The 19298-nt window shown below is 40.9% G+C and overlaps 1 non-coding gene across 1 annotated transcript; it reads left to right on the forward strand.

Moving 5' to 3' along the window:
* The first annotated feature begins 5126 nt into the window (after nt 1–5126).
* LOC140552371 (U1 spliceosomal RNA) lies at nt 5127–5288 on the forward strand. The gene has a single exon (XR_011979315.1). It is a non-coding gene; the product is annotated as a U1 spliceosomal RNA (small nuclear RNA).
* Nucleotides 5289–19298: the final 14010 nt, after the last annotated feature.

The raw sequence follows: 19298 nt of genomic DNA on the forward strand, positions 1-19298 counted from the left end.
GAGGAAAACCAAACCACAAACTGCTCAGCTCTGAACCTCTCTCACTCTCACAAGCTGCTTCACCCAGCCAAAAGAAAAACGAACGCCCCGAGCCAAACAGCAAACCAAACACAACTGCCGCAAAGCGTGGAGACAGACGATGGCAAGCCATTGTTTGATTGGATTGGTGTGGCGAGGATGTGGTTATGTAGCAGAGGCCGCTGCGTAGCGGCTGCTCAGAGGCTGGTGGAGATGAGTGGGGAGATTAGCAGATTGGCTTTTATTTCCTGTATGAGGAGTTGAGACCCTTGCGGTGGCCGGCCAGCCCCTTCCCAGGACAACCTCATAATGCCTTAATGAAAGGTGGCAGGGACAAGGTGTGCGGGGTGGCTGGCATTATCAGAGCATAGGGGGAAATGAAAGTCCACTGTGAGCCTGTCTAATCTCAGTATAGTCGAAGGCAAAGCCAATAAGGATTTGGTAATAAAGGCCTCGGCTTGGATGAATGGGAGGAGGCATAGAGAGCATGCAGCAATCATGCCCCCCGGCCACCTCAATGTGGAAGGAGACAGAGATTAACAACAAGCACACACAACCACTCACATGCACACAAAACACAAACACACAGAAAACACACTCGCAGGTGCACAAGCACATAAATACTGCCTCTAGGGGAGAGAGAAAATAAGAGGAAATCTGATGGCCAGGTAAATTACTGATTAGACAGAGAGACAAAATGAGGAGCCACAGCACTTGATTAATGAAATACTTCAAAATCACTGATGTGAAAGCCATCATTCCTAAATTCTAACCTTGTGTAGTATGCTGTATCATGTACTGTAAGACCATACTCATTCTGTACTGGACTGCACCAGTAATGAGCATTAGCAATTAGCACAATTTCCTAAGACTACTTTTAAGCCCTATTCAGGACTAGTTTTAGATGGGGAGGTGGAGTAATGTACATTTACTACAGGCATTCTGTAAATATAAGAAGAATAAGAAACCTCAGCACAAATGAGGGAGCGGTTACTCAATTTACGCACTGACAACACGTCAAAAAAACATGAAGATAATCATAGTCTTTTAACCCACTTATATTAATAATGAAGTTTTAGTGTAACAATTAGCAGCTACATGTTCATAACACACACACACACACACACACACATATACATACACACATACACATATAGCTGGTAATTGCTAATCATACGCTAATCATACGCTAACAATGACTTGCCTAAAGCTGCCAGCAGAATCGCACCTTTGGTGGTCTCAGAAGCTATGGCAATAAATACATTACCCCACCTCCCCATGTAAAACGTATTCCTTCAGAATATGGCTTTACACTAATAACACAGCAGAAATCCTAGCGTTTTTGCACATTTTGAAAAAAAAAAATTATGGAAAAGCCCAAAAGTTTAAAAAGACAACCAAAAATCGCAAAAAGATACAAAAGTGAGACTATCACTAAAGATAAAATGCAAAAAGAGTGATGGAAAAAGAAAAAAATATATATATTTGAATAAAAAATTACATATCATGCCTTAAGCCACATTATTCACTTATGAGTTGGAACAGGTGGCAGGTGACTGGAACATGATGCTTCAGTCATGACACACAGCTTTTCAAAGGTCACTTGTAATATGTTGAAATGTCGAATCCAAAACTTTTCTATAAAATGGCTCTGCACTGCTCTCCCCGGACTGTGTGGTGCGCTTACACCCTCACCTGTACAGTGGATGTGGTCGGGGTGGCATAAAGATTTCAGGTTTTATTAGGGGGGGCCACTGCTCGTCCTGCCTGGCGTTGCTGAACTGCTAACAACTAACCGGCCATAAAAAGACCCGCAAATGACTGTAAAGATGATTCTGCTAAAAGCAAAGACCGAGCTAAATCTGTCCATTTTGCTGGCTTTCAATACTGCTCCTAATCATGGTAGCCTTCAATACATCTCCTAATCATGGTAGCCTTTTGGTCTAATCATGGTAGCCTACATCAGAGTTTTTTTCACATAACAGTAGTGGATGGAAACGTATTATAAAGACTTATTTCACATTTGTTCTGAAAGATTTTGGTAATTGCTGTCATGTCGTGTGAGGCCCGACCTGAAAGGATGAACACTCGCAGAGACGGAGTCAAAGCAAGGTGTTTTATAAACCAAAACCGAACACAAAACCAAGGGATGTGAAACGTGATGTGCAGCAATCGTGGGTAAAACAGTAAACAGAATATAAACATGACAAAACAAGATGGCAAACAAAACAAACCTGGGACTGGGAGGAGCAGGGAGCTGAGCAGGGGATAAACTAGAGGGATGAACAAAGAGGGGACCAAACAGAAAGCCACAAGCCGTGCTTGTGCGACGTGGGAGATAACAGAACGAAGGATAGAGTAGCACTCTGTATATAAACAGGGGTAGCTGGGGAACCAGCAGCCAGAACAAAGACCAAAGCCAACCTAACCTAACCTTGCAGAGAACTGCCTAGAACCGGGGACACCTCGTGACTGAGCAGGAAGCAAACATACCTCGCTTGCCTGTAGATTAACGCAGTGACTAGCTCCTGACTCTGAACTAGAAGCAGAAAAGGAAGCGAGCGTACCTCACTTACCTCTAGCGTGTCTGAGAATCACTCTTGAACATGAACCAAAACACTGGCCAACCTGAACACCCCAGAACCGCGTGAGGAATCACAGAGCTTTATGAATAATCCAAGAGAGTCAATTCACAGCCATGAACAAAAGGAACAACGTTCCATAAGTACTCCCAGTCCCAGGTGAAACACATGAACAATGAACGAGCAAACAGGAAGTCCTTATTAGGGCCTGTGGGTGGCGACACGGGATCGTCCCGGGGGGGGGGGGGGGGGTGCAATAACGAGGGCCTGACAATTGCCCACAACTATTAGCAACCCAACTACCATAGTAATCTACCATATTCCTTAAAACTACACTATGGAACTTTGGTGGAGCAGGACGCGAGACCTCTCACCAGAACTGTGGAGTCATATTACTGTAAAATCCTTTAGTATTACTCTACCGCCTCAGTCCACATGCTTCTTTACCTGCAGATGCTGTTTCTGACCGCTGAGCTCTCCTGCTACCTGTGTCAGACCAGTTGCCCACTCTCCTGCTACTGCTAGTTTACATGGACTCTAACTATTATTATTACCATCATTAACCATATCATCATTACTTTCATTTTTCTTACCATTATTACTATGATTATATTAGTTATATTACATTTATATCAGCACTCCTGAGCAGAAGAACAATCCGATGTGGTGGTACAGTGATGTTTTTTTTTTTATCAAGTATTAATAAGTACTTCTGACCAGAGGAGGATGGATCCCTCCTTGTGAGTCTTGGTTCTTCCCAAGGTTTCTTCCTCCAGCTTTGCGGGAGTTTTTCTTTGCCATTGTTGGCTTTGTCTGCGCTCTGGGGGTCTTTATGTTCATGTTTTGTTGCTCTTTTACTGGATTCTTGTAAAGCTGCTTTGTGACAATATCAGTTGTTAAGTGCCATACAAATCTACACATTTATACAGATTTGATTTTGAATTGAAGGAGGAGCTCATACCATGATCTGTTTTTACTGCAGTGGAGTTAAAGTGAATTACACTCCACAACTGTAGAGGGAGCCCAGGAGCCAACAACACCAATTCTCACATAATGCTCATCTAATGCGGCAATTTCCTGTAAACATAGTAGAGGTGATTTCTCTAAGATACAGGTCAAGCCTTGTTGTCAAAAAGCAATTCTACTAGTTAGCTAATATTTGCAGAGCATTTTGGGAGAGTGAACAGTAGTGTCTTGAACTGCCCTGTCTTTGCACTGAAGAGAGACATTTTGCCTGATGTTTGGTTGCAGCACCTTGTACTGGCAGCGGGGGGGAAATGATATTAATCTATAATATGATAACATGTTTTCCCACCACCCTCACCTAACACAGAACAAAAACACCATTCATCACCTCCACTCCCTGCTGCACGAACAGGCTCAAATAAATATGGCCTCCTCCAGTGCCTGAGGTGTTGTAGGAGGTGAGCAGTTCTCCACGACTGACGGTAGACTAGCCTCTGGGGCTGACTCTGTATTTATTATTTTTTTGGAACGCTCACTTTTTACAATTGGATCGCATTCCAATGGATGAAGTCATGTCGTGGCCCTTAATACTCCCTACCTTGGTCAGGCTTAGGAGGAAAACTATTTGAATTTCTAGCATTCTAGGTTCATTCAGAAGCTCTGGAGCTCTGAAGTTTTCAGGGTCTGATCTAGCTCCATTTTTCTATGCTTTATATCTGACACAGCATTACAACTAACAGCTAGCTCGCTAGCACTGGTCTACTGCTGTACTAAGGACGTAACTTAGTAGCTAATTTAATATCACAGTCCAAAATCCTGTCCAAACGTCCCTCAAAATATTTCAGAGGACTGTTATTGCTACCCCAAAACCTAGTCCTTGTAGAGCCATATTACCAATCGTACAGGACCCACTGGAGCAGAAAAACATGATCCTACTCGCACCATGTCTAATACCAGACGTGGGCTAGAGGGGTATAAAGCCCCCAGCATTGAGCTGTGGAGCAGTGGAACTGTGTTCTCTGGAATGATGGATGGTGCTCTATTCAATACTTTTGGGATGAGTTGTTGAGGAGTTGAGGATGAGGTGGGGTGGTGGTCATCCAACATCCTGACCTCAATAACGCTCTTGTTGCTGAATGCAATCAAATCAAATCACAGCAATTCTCCTCCAAACTCTAGTAGAAAGCCTTTTTCCCTGGTCAGTAGAGACAGTTACAGCAGGATATGCCATTGTAAATGCTCTTGATTTCAGAAAGAAACAATAGATGAACAAGTGTCCCAATACTTTTGTCCATATAGTGTACATTCAAATGCATTTGAAGTTTTGTGTCGCTGTTTGTTGTAGTTTTCTGTTTCAGTGAATTAATGTTAGAATTAAGAGATATGTGGCTGCTGCTAGCGCCCATGCTATAACTGCTATAATGTGATGTTTACTTGATGGTACAATTGATAAGCAGTTGTACACAGTTGAGAAATGTAACGGTATGCTAACATTCTAACATCTGCTACAGTAATTCAGCTGGATAGAACTGTTGACCATGTTTTGGTTTGCCTACATCAGTAAATACCTGGCAGGGGCGAGACCATAATAACAAGGGTGGTTTGCCCAGGGTGAGGCTCAGCCATTGCTCTTGGGTTGTGCTGACCCTTGCGAATTTCCCAGCCGTGAGGGTCTCAACTGCAGCATTTCTGGTTGTGGGGGCTACGTTTGCGCTCCCCCCTGTTTGTGCAGTGGTGGCTAAGTGGTTAGAGCATTTTGGGCCATTAATGACAGGGTTGTGGGCTCGATACCCAGGCTTCGGCAAGCTGCCACTGTTGGGCCCTTGAGCAAGGCCCTTAACCTTATCCGCTCGCTGGGCGCCGCAGCAATGGGGGCCCACCGCTCCAGGCAGTAGTGTGTAAGTGTGTGTTCACTTCACGGATGGATTGAAGGCCAACTTTCATCTGTGTCCAACACTAATGGTGAATATGGTTGTGTTATCTATTAAATGTATGGTGAATAGAGCACATACACTTAATGGACAAAAGTATTGGGACAGCTGCTCATTCATTGTTTCTTCTGAAATCAGGGGTATTAAAAAATCTTCCATCTTATCTTCCATTACATCAATACATCAATCAATAGTGTAACAGTTTTCTACTAGATTTAGGAACATTGCTGTGAAGATTAGATTGCATTTAACCACAAGAGCGTTAGTGAGGTCAGAATGTTGGATGATCACCACTTCATCTCATCCTCAACTCCCCAACTCATCCCAAAAGTACTGAATGGAGCACCATCCATCATTACAGAGAACACAGTTCTTCCACTGCTCCACAGTTCAATGCTGGGGGGCTTTATACCCCACTAGCACATGCCTGGCATTTGGCATGGGGCCAACAGGTTCATGTTTATCTGCTCCAGAGATTCTATTGGCAGTACTTTTCTACAGGAACAAGACAAGCTGTGTGTGTGTGTGTGTGTGCATTTGCACCTCTGTGTCAGCAATGGGTGCAACTTAAAGTAACTAAATGCATTTGTTAGAAGGAGTGTCCACAAACATTTGGACAAATAGTGTATGAGCATTTTTTGGTTGTGTAGCTTTTTGCATGTTGTATAACTCTGGGGAGGGAAGTGGGCCACATACGTTTAAGGACACAATGATTGATGGCTCTGTCCCCATGCTCTGGCTTGGCGAGCTATGTTTAGCAGTTAAGTGGGGGTCACAGTGGGGTCATGCCCTCAGAGAAGCCGGAAGACACTGTTTACTGCTCGCCAGTGTGCCCATATGCTGGTTATTATACTGGTATGCAGGGTTATATCAGGTTACTGCCAAACTGCTCATTTATCACAGGACCACGATAAACAGCAGATACCATGTCAGTAAATGAGAGGCAGGGATATGTGTGTGTGTGTGTGTGTGTGTGTGTGTGTGATTACCCTCTGAGCACAAGGCCTTACATTGGTTCACACTATGAAAATAAAATGCACTATGTGTCCAAATGTTTGTGGACACCCCTTCTAATGAATGCTTTTAGCTACTTTGAGTTGCACCCATTGCTGACACAAAACTGTGTTTCACTTCTCAATACTTGGCATGAGTTGGGAAGGGGTGATTGGGTGGTGATCAATCAATCCCTCACAGCAATGCTCCAAAGTCCAGTAGAGAAGTCTGGACAGTAGAGACAGTTGCTCCAACAAAAGCAAGATAAACTATTTTGAATACCCTGGATTTCAAAAGAAACAATGAATGAACAGGTGTCCCAATACTTTTGTCAATATAATGTATGTTGTCTGCAGACTGACTTGAAGTGAGTTAGCTTTATTAAGGTAAAGCAGTGCTTGTCACTAAAGATGGCACACTTCCAGGATATTAATTAAGACAGGTCTCGGACTAAATTGCGGGGTGATTCATCAACAGTGATTCGTCATTAAAGATTCGTCTCTCAGTCTAGGCTTAAGTGCAGTCTGAGTCTGAGACGCCGGCTCTGTATGTGTAAACAACTGAATCTTTCTGAAGCCAGACAGATCTAGGACCCTCAAAGTCAAAGATGCATTGACTCCAATTTTCACTAATAGTGGGAGTCTCTGACAGCAGGCCCAGACAAGAGCTGTTAACCCCTTATGCTCTGTGACTTTTCATACAGCACAAGGATCACTAATCTGTAACTACATGCAAAGCTATGCTGACTGAGGTGTTCCCAAGTTATTACAGTGTGGGGAAAAGCCAGGAAACACCAGTGGTTCAGAGCAGTTTAAGATGTTATCCTCAGTCCACCCGCTTCTTTACCTTCAGATGCCACTTCTGTGTCACTCAGCGAGTGGGAGAGAGAGAGAGAGAGAGAGAGAGATTAGGGGCGATTGACCACAGACTAAAAAAATTAAATATACATATTTTAATATATGGCAACTGACTTATTTTATTTATGTATGTTTTATTACTTTTTAAATTTGTATGAAAAATCAAATGTTATGAAATTGGTGGTATTTTTTTTATCTTTTATTAAAGATCATTTCAATCCAATGTCTGTTTGTTTGCTCTTTTTAAAGTATTTATAAATGTATTTTTCACAAAGATAAATGCAAAACAGCCAAAAGTTTGGTTGTTCTTTAAATATTACAGATTATTTCTGTTAAAAAGAAATGTACAATCACATTTATTTGTATACCACTTTGTACCACTATAGGAATCTGTTACTGGAGAGGAGGTCAACAAAACACCAAATCCTAAAACCCCCAGTGAGCAAACCAAAGGCGACAGACACAAGACGAAAAAAACAGAAAACTTTGAACATTAAAATATTGTATTTTTCTCCAGAAAAGTGTCAAAATGTTAGTAAATGTTAATGTAGTAATGTTCAATAACATACATTAATGCTTTTAGAGGTATGTAACCCCCCTTTCCTCTTCCCTCACACATACACACTGCCACTGCTCTACAGCATAGGCCTACTTACAGTCCCCAGCCACAATGTCCAACAGTCTTTGAGGGATGCCATTTGAGAGCCATGTTTGTTTCCATTAAGAACCTTGTTTGTAATAGAGATGAGTGAGGGTGAAGAACCCGTTAAAGGTCAAATGAACCAATCAGCTGATGCAATGGTTAGTTAAAGGCTCTTCACACTCTTTATGGAACTAAAAGCGGTTCTTCCATGGTATCACTCAAAGAACCATTTGAAGCATCACCTTAGACAGCCGTGTATCCCCAGCTTCTTCTATTTCTGAATGCCAAAAATATGGTCATCCTACTGTTGACCTCTGAATAAAATAGATCTCTTTACTGTGGTAAAAAAACTAAAATAATTAGAGCGGTTTAAGAATGAAGAAGCTCTGGCAGCTCTTCGTGAATCTAAAGTAAACACACTCAAATCCGCCCTCACAGATTTAGTCTTTAACATGTCTTCTGCCAGCTCTCATCCAGTGTCTTTTGTAAATAATGTAAACATTCAGATTATGTCAAACCTGTACATTTACCTGCTTAAACCAGTGCAATGTTGTAAATAGAGAGTATGTATAATGTATGTGTGTGTGTGTGTGTGTGTGTGTGTGTGTGTGTATAGTATAAGTTAATGTCATATCAGGTTCCTAAACAAGCTGTGAACCTTTCATCAACACCACTGCACTCGGACACTTTATTATTAATACTCTATATATCACTGCTATGGACAACATCACTAAGTCACTTTATACAACAGAAATAGACATAAACATACATATTTATATTTAGCTCCACTCTCTCTCAGACTATACCTGTCTCATAAATGGACATATCAGAGAATTTCCACAGATCCCTCATGTCTTTGTATATTCTGTATTTTGTGTATATTTTGTGTGTATTTTGTATTTATTTAATATAATATTTATATAACTTTATTTTAATATGTTTAGTATGTATATAGTTTTGTCCTCCTGTTGAGCATCATCCTGAGCCTCACCACAAGCATTTCAATGCATAAATGTCCTGACATGTTGTGCAAATGACAAATAAACCTGAAATTTGAAACTTGAAAACTTGAAATATGTAAATATTCAGTATTTCTATTGCGTAAATATGTGGTTCTTTTTGTACTACTGTGAGGGAGACGATGCACCCAGGTTTTTCACTCACCTTTACGCCTGTGTAATGTGACGTGACAATAGAAGTGATTGATTTGATTTGATTTGACATGTGTGGGCATCACTCGAATGCTGGCACAGCAAGCCCTTATGCTTTGCCTGGTTTTTGACATCTGTGTGGCTTACAGACGTGTCACACAAAGGGTGCTTCGACCGGTGAGGTGTTAACAGTGGGTGGCTGCAGCTGCACTGTACAAACCACCAGTGTTCAATTAACACCTACTGTGTTACTGTGAACCGACCCAAAATGCGATCCTGCTGGGCTGATTAATACTGGCTATTTCCCTCTGAATCCACTTTGATTATTTTGCTCTCTATCTGCTTTTCTCTCTGATTGTTCACGGGTAGCTATAGCAACAGTTTATGGAGTTGGAGTATGCCAGTGTGTGTGTGTGTGTGTGTGTGTGTGTGTGTGAACATCAGAAACAGAACAATGCTATAAGCCAATTTGTGGGCTTTAGAAACAATGGCCATGACTCATGTCACTAGATTATGGAAAGCTATTTTAGCCTAAAATGCCCCAGAGTGATGCAAACTGTAATTCTATCAATATGAGATGTACAGATCTATAAAGAGTCATGTTGCCAAGATGGCATATCTTAATGTAATTTTGATAACTCATATTTTACTATTGATTTTCATGGAATTTCACTCTCTCACATCTAAATCCCCATTTTTACTAGTAAAAGTATAGAAAAAAACAATAGATAAGTCAGGACCCCTGTGTGTGGATATGCTCAGACATGTCCAAACTGAACTCCACTTACTAGTAACTAAGGCTGACCCCTGACTTAGCCACACCACAATAGGAAGTCGGTGACTGACAAAGTGACAGAAGGCTGCAACCAATCCCTGGCTTGCTTTTGTAGTTCCAGACGTCTACACTGTAATTTTGACTAGCAAAAACTCCAGACCTACATATCTGTAAACATATCTGTAAATATATTCTGACAAAGGCCAATGCAATGTCAACACATCTCTGATTTAGTCAAATTTAGTACATAAATCTGCATCAAAAAGATTTTTACTCATACAAATTGCAATTAGAATATCTATAATATTTTTTTACTAGTAATAATTGTAGTTAAGGTAATTATCAATATTTTTACCAGTGAAAAATTGCAATTTTAGATATCAATGATTACTTTTCATATATCCTCACTAGTCCAAACCAAATTGTAGATTTTTATCTGCGTGTCTAATACTATACTTTAGAGAGCTGAAACTACTCATAGAGAGATAGAGAGCTAGAGAGCAAAATGAGTAGTTTCAGCTCTCTAAAGTATAGTATTAGACACGCAGATAAAAATCTACAATTTGGTTTGGACTAGTGAGGATATATGAAAAGTAATCATTGATATCTAAAATTGCAAATTCTCACTGGTAAAAATATTAATAATTACCTTAACTACAATTTTTACTAGTAAAAAAATAATTATAGATATTCTAATTGCAATTTGTATGAGTAAATTTTTTTTTAGAAACATTAAGATTCTAAGTTAAGATAATTGTAGTTACAAGTTACAAGTTAAAAATAATTGTAGATATGTTAATTGATATTTTTACTATTACAAAATGATTGTGGATAGCTTTTTACCGTTTTAACGTTTTTTACTACTAAAAATAATTTGAAAAAAATTATAGATACCTTAATTTACATTTTTTCTACTAACAAAAATGTAGATACCATAATTACAGTAATTACAACAATTACAATTTTACTACTAAAAACAATTATAAATACCTTATGTACACATTTTACTAGTAAACAAAATAACTGTATATGCCTTAAATGCCATTAAACATTTCTAGTAATAATTTAGCCTAATTACACATAAGAGAGAGAGAGATTCCCTGTAAATCAATGGTTACATATCTCTCTCAGTCCTGTTCGTCCTTTCTGGGACATAAGGCCACAAATGGTTACACATGACTAGTCAAAAATACATTAAGAATATGTTGTTCTGGCAATATGAGTAGTCAGAATGGCTTTTACAGATCTGTAGATATTATATTATTACTAGTAAAATAATTCGTAGTTGATTTTTCATAGAAATTCATAGAATTTTTACTATGAAAATTTGCACTACAGAGATCTTGAGTTACTCTCGACTTGTATTGCTGGTGGTAATTTAGGCTAAACATTAGATTTTATTTGTATTTGTTTGTTTTACAGATCAAGCCGGTCATACTCCTTTTTAAGGTGAACAGTCTATTTTTCGTTGATCAGTAATTCAGCTTTTGCACACACACTTCTTTGCACATACATCTCCTTGCACCTCTATGTATATAAACACCTCCTTGCACCTTATTCCTTAAAAAAAAAAAACATCCTGTATATTGGGTTTCTGTTATTTGAGTCAGCTCTGCCCCGAGGATATAATATTATTTGAGTGTTAAGAGTATGAATTATGACATACTTGTCCAAGGCCTCTGTATTATCTCAACAACGCTCAACCAGAGCCAGACTATTTTGACTTTAATGAGGCCAAGATGTATGGCTTGCGTTTCTGAACCTGTACAGGGACTTCCCGAAGCGCCTGCCGGGCTGTACTGTTTACCTCTGACAGTTTAGCCCACATGGGCCCAAACGGGAACCTTAAATTACACATATCACATGCTGCGTTTACGTACCACAAATTTATGTGTGCTATTCCTACACACGGAGTGAAAGGAGAGACTTAAGGCCAGAGCATGCTGACCAGCCAAACACAAACAAACACTAACAGTGAAATCTTTGCTGCGGTTCTTAAAATCTTCAGAAAAGAAACGCATGAACTGAAGTGAATCGTCAGAGAGCATTCCAGGGGCCTTTAAGGCTACTTCACAATAACTGCACCCTCCTTCTATGTTTGGGTCTATGGCAGGCATTCAACAGAACCTAAAGAGATTTACACACTCTCGCTTTTTTATTTTGGCCCTCTGCCACTTAACATGGCCTGTAGAGCACAAAGTCGCTTACACTGTGATAAAACTGAGAGAATGAGTGAGAATGAGAGAGAGAGAGAGAGAGAGAGAGAGAGAGAGAGAGAGAGAGAGAGAAGTAGGTGGGGGTTACTGTATGGGGATGGTGGCTAAAAGTCACCCAAAGCTTAGAAATAAAGAGTGATTTTGGGGGGCAGTCAAAAGGGTCTAGGATAACACAAATAAAAAAGGCCCAGAGGTCAAACACACATGTGTACATAAACAGGCCCTAAAACTGTCCGTTTACTTTCAGCCAGAATTAATATTTTGGATGATCCTGTTGTGTATGTGTGTGTGTCCTGTATGTGTGTGTACATTTTAGGACAAAAATGTCCCAATTCTGTATTTTTTATTACATATATAAGGATATATACAGTGACAAAAGTATTGGGACACCTGCTTATTCATAGTTTCTTCAGAAATCAAGGGTATTAAAAACAGTTTATCCTGCTGTCATTGGAGTAACTGTCTCTACTGGCATTCTGCATTGCTGTGAGGATTTGATAGCATTTAGGCATGGTGCCAATAGGTTCATATTTATCTGCTCCACAGAGTCCAATTTATTGGCAACACATACAGACAAGCTGTAGGTGTGCATTTGCACATCTGTGTCAGCAATGGGTGCGACTTAAAGTAGCTGTTGGCTGGCAGTGTATAGAAATGTGTGTTTGGCAGGTTGCAGTGAGGTGGATCATGTGTGGAGTTGAGTGTGAGAATGAATAAGTCTATTCCTGCTGTGTAACACACTGTACTAAAGGTGACATTGACCGAGTGAGATCCAGTTGCATAAGTGTGTGCCCTGAGTGTGTGTACAGTATGTGTGTGTACACATCATTAGTATAGTATGGATAAGTGTCTACAGGTACAGTAATTCCGGTAGGGTGTGTGTGTGTGTGTGTGTGTGTGGAAGTGCACGTACAGTAAAATGTGGACATAAATAACTGTACGAACGTCTGTATCAGAGCACGTCCTGCTCAGGAGTGGCTCTCTGATTCATTAGGACTAGCTGAGTCTAGCGTGGTCGGTGGGTGTGGAGGTCAGCTCTAGAGTTTCAGCCATGATGCCATTCTCAGCTGCAACTGATACTATAACCCAACACTGGCCAAGGCCCAAACACACACACCTAGGCTACCATCAGTAACCATACATGAGCCACCTCTCTGAACAATGTGAGGGCCTTTTGCCTTCTGAGAGATACTTATGCAGTCATTCACTGCCATATGCAGTCATTCATTGGCCATTGAAAAACTGCAAAATCAGCTCTGGGAGATTTTAACCGTCACGACTAGACCTAGGCTTTTAGTTCAGACCAAAAAAAAGGAGCAATTCCACCTTTACTATGATGTAAACTTCGGCTACTCCTGTTTTCGGATTCTAGTCGTATATATGTGTGAATCTAGCGGCAGTGTACTTGAACATTTGTCTAGGTTAAACATGAACATCTCAAGCTTGTTTGAAAGCTTGTAACACACATTAAATCAGAATTATGTGAGAGTCTGCCATTGTCGCTCCTGTGCTCCCTCAACACTGTTCAAAGTACAGGATCCTTGCAGGAACTTTTGGAGGTTCTTTAGTTTGAAAATGTGGAGGGACAACTTAAGGTGCTTTGGGGAACCTTTAGGGAACCTGTAGAAATGTTCCCCAAAAAAGTTCCCCAAAGCACCTCAAGTTCCTCCACACATTTTCAATTTGAGAGAGAGAGAGAGAGAGAGAGAGAGATGTAGGTGGTGACTAAAAGTCAACCAAAGAGTGATTTTGGGGGGCAGCCAAAAAGGTCTAGGATAACACAAACAAAAAAGGGCCAGAGGTCAAACGCACATGTGTACAAACAGGTTCGAAACTGTCCATTTACTTTCAGCCAGATTAATATTTTGGACAATCCTGTTTATTTGTATGTGTGTGTGTGTCCTGTATGTGTGTGTGTGTATGCGTGTACATTTTAGGACAAAAATGTCCCAACTCTGTATTTTTTATTACATATATAAGGATATACACAGGGACAAAAGTATTGAGACACCTGCTTATTCATTGTTTCTTCAGAAATCAAGGGTATTAAAAAACAGTTTATGCTGCTGTCACTGGAGTAACTGTCTCTACTGTCCAGGGAAGAAGGCTTTCTACTAGATTTTGGAGCATTGCTGTGAGGAGCACCCCAAAGCACCTCAAGAGGTTCCTCCACACATTTTCAAATTGAACAACCTCCAAAAGTTCCTGAAGGATCTTACACGTTTCACAGTGTACAGGTGGGGAGTATAATTCACTTTGTATATTTAACTGCAGTAAAGCACCAACACACATTTTGAGTTTCCCCGTGGGACCACGTGTGGGCGTGTCTGTGGCATTTTTGTGTGCAAATGAAACAAAAGAATAGGGATGTGGAAGTTGGCAGCCTTATTTTTACGATTCTGTAATTCTAATCTAATACTGGAAATCTAGATACTGCAGTTATCAGCTTTTTCTCCATGTTTGATAGCCGTTTGTTCTGTGTGATGCTTACATGACGTAAAAAAACACTCTTCCCTAATTTGAGGTGTGTGGTGAGACTACTCTGGCTTGATGTGATGGGTCAAAGTGGGAAGTGGACAGACACCAATAATGGGCAGTTTTTGCATCCAAGATTTTGGCAGGTGATGTATGTCCAGTACCAGTCAGTAAGTTTGGACACATGGACCTGGTTGACACTGGGAACACATGGGTATCCACAATAGATAGTATGTTGTGGCTGGAGGGGTTTCAAGTAGGCCTTAGTTGTAGGGTAAACTGTAAGGAGATGGTTTGGTCATATAGACTATTAAGGCTATCCATTGGCCTTGCTAAAAGACTGAGTGTGTATGTGTTGTATGTACATTAACATCACTGTAGCTGCATGATCTCAGAGGTATTTCCACCCTCACAAACACACATCACACTGCCACAGTCCTACAACCTAGGCCTACTTGAAACCCCCCAGCCACAACAACCTAACTAGGGTGGATACTGGCCCCAGTGTCTGTCCCCAGTGTCCTCTTTTTTATGGTCACCCTAGCATCGAATCAAATGTTTATAACATGATGATTAGCACACATTCGACCAGGTGTGTCCAAACATTTGACTGGTACTGTATGTGGTAAACACACGTCAGCAAAGTCTAAAATGAGCACATACTCATGTTACGCATATATTTACTTGCGGTATCATCACAGACTACATCACAGCTACATAACCTTGGCCTGAGGCCTGTGAAAACAGGCTGCTTTCCCCTTCCTCAGTCTGGAGCAGAAGGTAAAGGTGCTCTGAAAGGGAAAGCAGAAAAACACCCGTCACACTTTCCAGATCGGCCGCTTTGCATCTCTCCTCCGCTGCTGCTCGCTCTGAGCTCGCTTTGTCTTTCGCAGTTAGGTGTGCAGTCTGCCACTGTAGCACAATTTGTGTGGCGCGCTTGACAAACACAGCACCGCGGGGCACTAGCTGCGAGGAAACAGAGACGAGGAGAGACACCGCAAGCTGTCACTACGACACACCAAAGTGGGCACAAGATAGCGACAGAGAATAAACGCTGGCAGAGAAGCAAAGTGAAAAAAGAGCTTCACTTTTAGTAATAAACCTTCCTAAATGATTCTAGCTTAGGACATAAGATACACTAAATGGACAAAAGTATTGGGACACCCAATGACCCATGCTCAGTCATTGTTTTTTCCTAAATCAAATCATTGTAATCATTGTATTAAAAAAAAGTTTTGCTTATCCTGCTTTTGTTGGAGTAACTGTCTCTACCGTCCAGGGAAGAAGGATTTCAACTAGATTAGTGGTAGTGAGGTCAGGACGTTGGACAATCACCACCCTACCTCATCCCTGACTCCCCAAATCATCCCAAAAGTACTGGATGGAGCACCAACCATCATGCCAGAGAACACAGTTCTTCCATTGCTCCACAGCTCAATGCTGGGGGCTTTATATCCCTCTAGCCAAAGCCTGGGATTTGGCATGGTCCCAATAGGTTTATAGTTATCTACTTCAGAGAGTCCTATTCTATTGGCAATATGCGTGCGCGTGTGTGTGTTACACCCCACTGAAAACTCCCAAACCAAACTGACAAGACTCAAGAAAGACAAACCCAGAGATGTGAGCAGGGACAGGGCTAAAAGCTTACCTGCTACTATTTCTTCAGCTTGCTAACACCACATTGCGCTGAGAGGACACAACTAGAGGACAGCAGCACTATTCAGTAAGACTCGGGAACAATTAGAGTGGTTTTATTACAGAGTATTGTGTTTATTTAAATGCAAAATAACAGGGTTGTAAATACAGAACAGCATCTGAGCATTTTTGGAACTTTAAATACTCTACACTGGAATAATAAATGCATAAGTTGCACATTCATGACAATCTGACAACCGAGTTTTTGACAAAAATAATAAAAACAAGATTTCATCAAGAAAAAGTCATTAACAACTATAGTTCATGCAGACGCTCAGTTCATGAAATCTTTCTGGGGAAATGTTCATTATAAATGTACTGTAAGTCTTTTCAATAAGGGTTATTTTTCATTAAGGGTTCTGTTTGTCTTTATTTAGAGTTAATTAGTGAGAAATTTCCCAATTAGTGCTTTGTGAAGCATATTCTATATAGACCCGATACTAAGGGCTGTGTACACAATGTGCAAATAAAAGTGCTATTGGTTAACAAGGGCAGTAATGGGAAGTCAGCTAATTTCTAGCTCTTGGCTTGATAAGTCTTAATGAGGGCAATATAATGGGCAAAAGATTATGGTAATACCAAAACAACAGTGCTCTGAAAAATACTCCATTCACCCTAATTCACTGCTTAATAAGTAGTCAAGAGCAGGCAGTTAATTACCAGATATTGTCTTGTTAAGGCCTAATAAGGGCATTTCATGAGCATTTTAATGGACACATTAAGAAAGTGTTGCAGTTTTTTTATATAAACTCAATCTAGGGTCTTCCGTTTTCCTACCCAAGCAATCTGATGTTGTCATTGTTGTTATTTTACAGAAAACAGATAAAATCATCAATCATCAACTGACTGCAGGGGAAAAGGAAGGCTGATGGAGCTTGATTTGAGGCCTGGTGCCTTTTTATGATAATTTCAGAAGGAGTAGAGAAGGCTGGACCACTGGTTACTGTAAACTGACCACAGTACATGTTTGAGGTTAGAAGCCAGAAGAGACTGACATTGAAAGCAACTTATGCTCTTATGAAAAACCATCGACATCAATAGAAAAACGGATACCTGGCTGAGAGTGTTGTTTCATATAGATCCCTTTCTATTGCAAAGATATCACAGTCCCACTGTCGAGGAAGAGTCTGCCTCTCAGAGAGAGAGCCACTGCAAAAACTGCCATTGTCAAAACAAATTAGGGATTTGGCATTTGACCAGAACATCTTACAATATCACTTCAGGAATGAGTGAGACAGCGGGGAAAAAAAGAGGCACGAGGAGGAGGGAACGAATGAGAAAAGAGAGCCATCACATTCACTGGCAGTATTTGTTGTTCACTGCTGGTCCTTCTGCTGGAATTGAATTGGATTGACTCCCTTTGATAAGGCCACTAAAATGCCACCCCAATTTATTTGATGCTGCTTTGATAGTGTTGCCAAATTTACATTGTGCCACCTTCATCTTCAGCACACACAGAGAAGAAGTGTCTCTTCAGCTGGAGTAATCCGAGAGTAATCAGGTGATGGGCTGTGGAAAGGGAGCCTGATGGAAAGATCCACAAACTCATTCACACAGCTTCATACGCATACCATGACAATACAGTGATGAAACCGTCTGACCAGATTCTACATACTGTAAATATACACATACATCAATCAGCCATTTCATTAGTATCACCTGCCTAATCTCCCTAAAGTGGGTCCCATTGTGCTGCCTTAACAAATGGACCCTACAAGACCTCTAAAGGTGTCCTGTGGTATCTGGCAAAAGCCTGTAAGCTGTAAGTCTTGTAAGCTGTGAGGTGGGGCCTGGGCATGGATCACATCAAAGAGCAATAGGTGCCCATGACCCTGTTGCCGGTTCATTGCCTGTCCTTTCTTGGAGCACTTCTGGTAGGTACTGACCTCTACATACCTAAAAAAAACCCACAAGACTTCCCTGATGTCTTTTGGAGATGCCTCAAGCCAGTTGTTTAGCCATCGCAGTTTGGTTCTTGTCAAAGTGGCTCAGACTCTTATGCTCGCACATTTTTCCTGCTCTTAACACCTTCATCACCTTCAAGAACTGACTGTTTACAAGCTGCCAAATACAGTGTTTCTCAACCGTGGTCCTGGAGGCACATTTTAGTGCTCTTCCTGCTCCCAATACACCTGATCACGTCCGCAAGAATCCGCTCATTAACAAGCCCCTCTGGAGTTGAAGGTGTGTGTGTGTGTTAAAGCAGGGAATCCACTAAAATGTGCAGGGCAGGGTGCCTTTGGGACCAGGGTTGAGAAACCTGAGAAATATATCCAGCTTTTCACAGATATCACTGTAGATGAAGACGATCAAAGTTTTTCACTTTACCTGTTACATGGCTGACTGGTGTATATGAAAATGGAGGGCATCATTGTTAAGTTCTTCAACTTCATTTGACATTAAAAACAGGTCCTGGGAAATGTGTTGATTGTGTATTTCAATTATCTAGCATTTATATGACCACATGGACCCCAAACAGTATCAGTTTTTACATATCCAATAAGACATAATGCGGGTAATGTAACAGTGGTGGTCAAAAGGTTTTCACCGGACCCAGGTGAACTTTATTGTTTACCTTGTTATGCTTAATGAGGGCAATATTATGATCAAAAGATTATGGTAATACCCAAATTTCACGCCCATGTCTCTGTCTGGCCTCACCCTGTGCTCACAAGTACATGGCTCTGTTTGTTTGTTTGTCATTCTTAGCCCTGCCTGTTCATCAGTGTTCCCACCTGTGCCTCCTCTCTAGCCCCGCCACATTGTTATTCCCAGTGTAGTTCCCTGTGTATAAGTACCCCTTTGTTTCAACCTTCCCTTGTCTGGTCTTGTGTATGTTAAAACGTAAGTGTTTCTATGGTAGTTTGCAGTTTGTTGACATGGCCTGCCTGTTTGATGTCTGTCTGTCTGTCTGTCTGGTTTGTTAGTTTTAGTTCTGGTTAGGTTTGCTCATCCTATTTGTTCTGTTTTCGTTTTTAGACTCAGTGTTTGGTTTG

This window comes from Salminus brasiliensis, chromosome 3 (assembly GCF_030463535.1).
Source record: "Salminus brasiliensis chromosome 3, fSalBra1.hap2, whole genome shotgun sequence".
Lineage (NCBI taxonomy): Eukaryota > Metazoa > Chordata > Actinopteri > Characiformes > Bryconidae > Salminus > Salminus brasiliensis.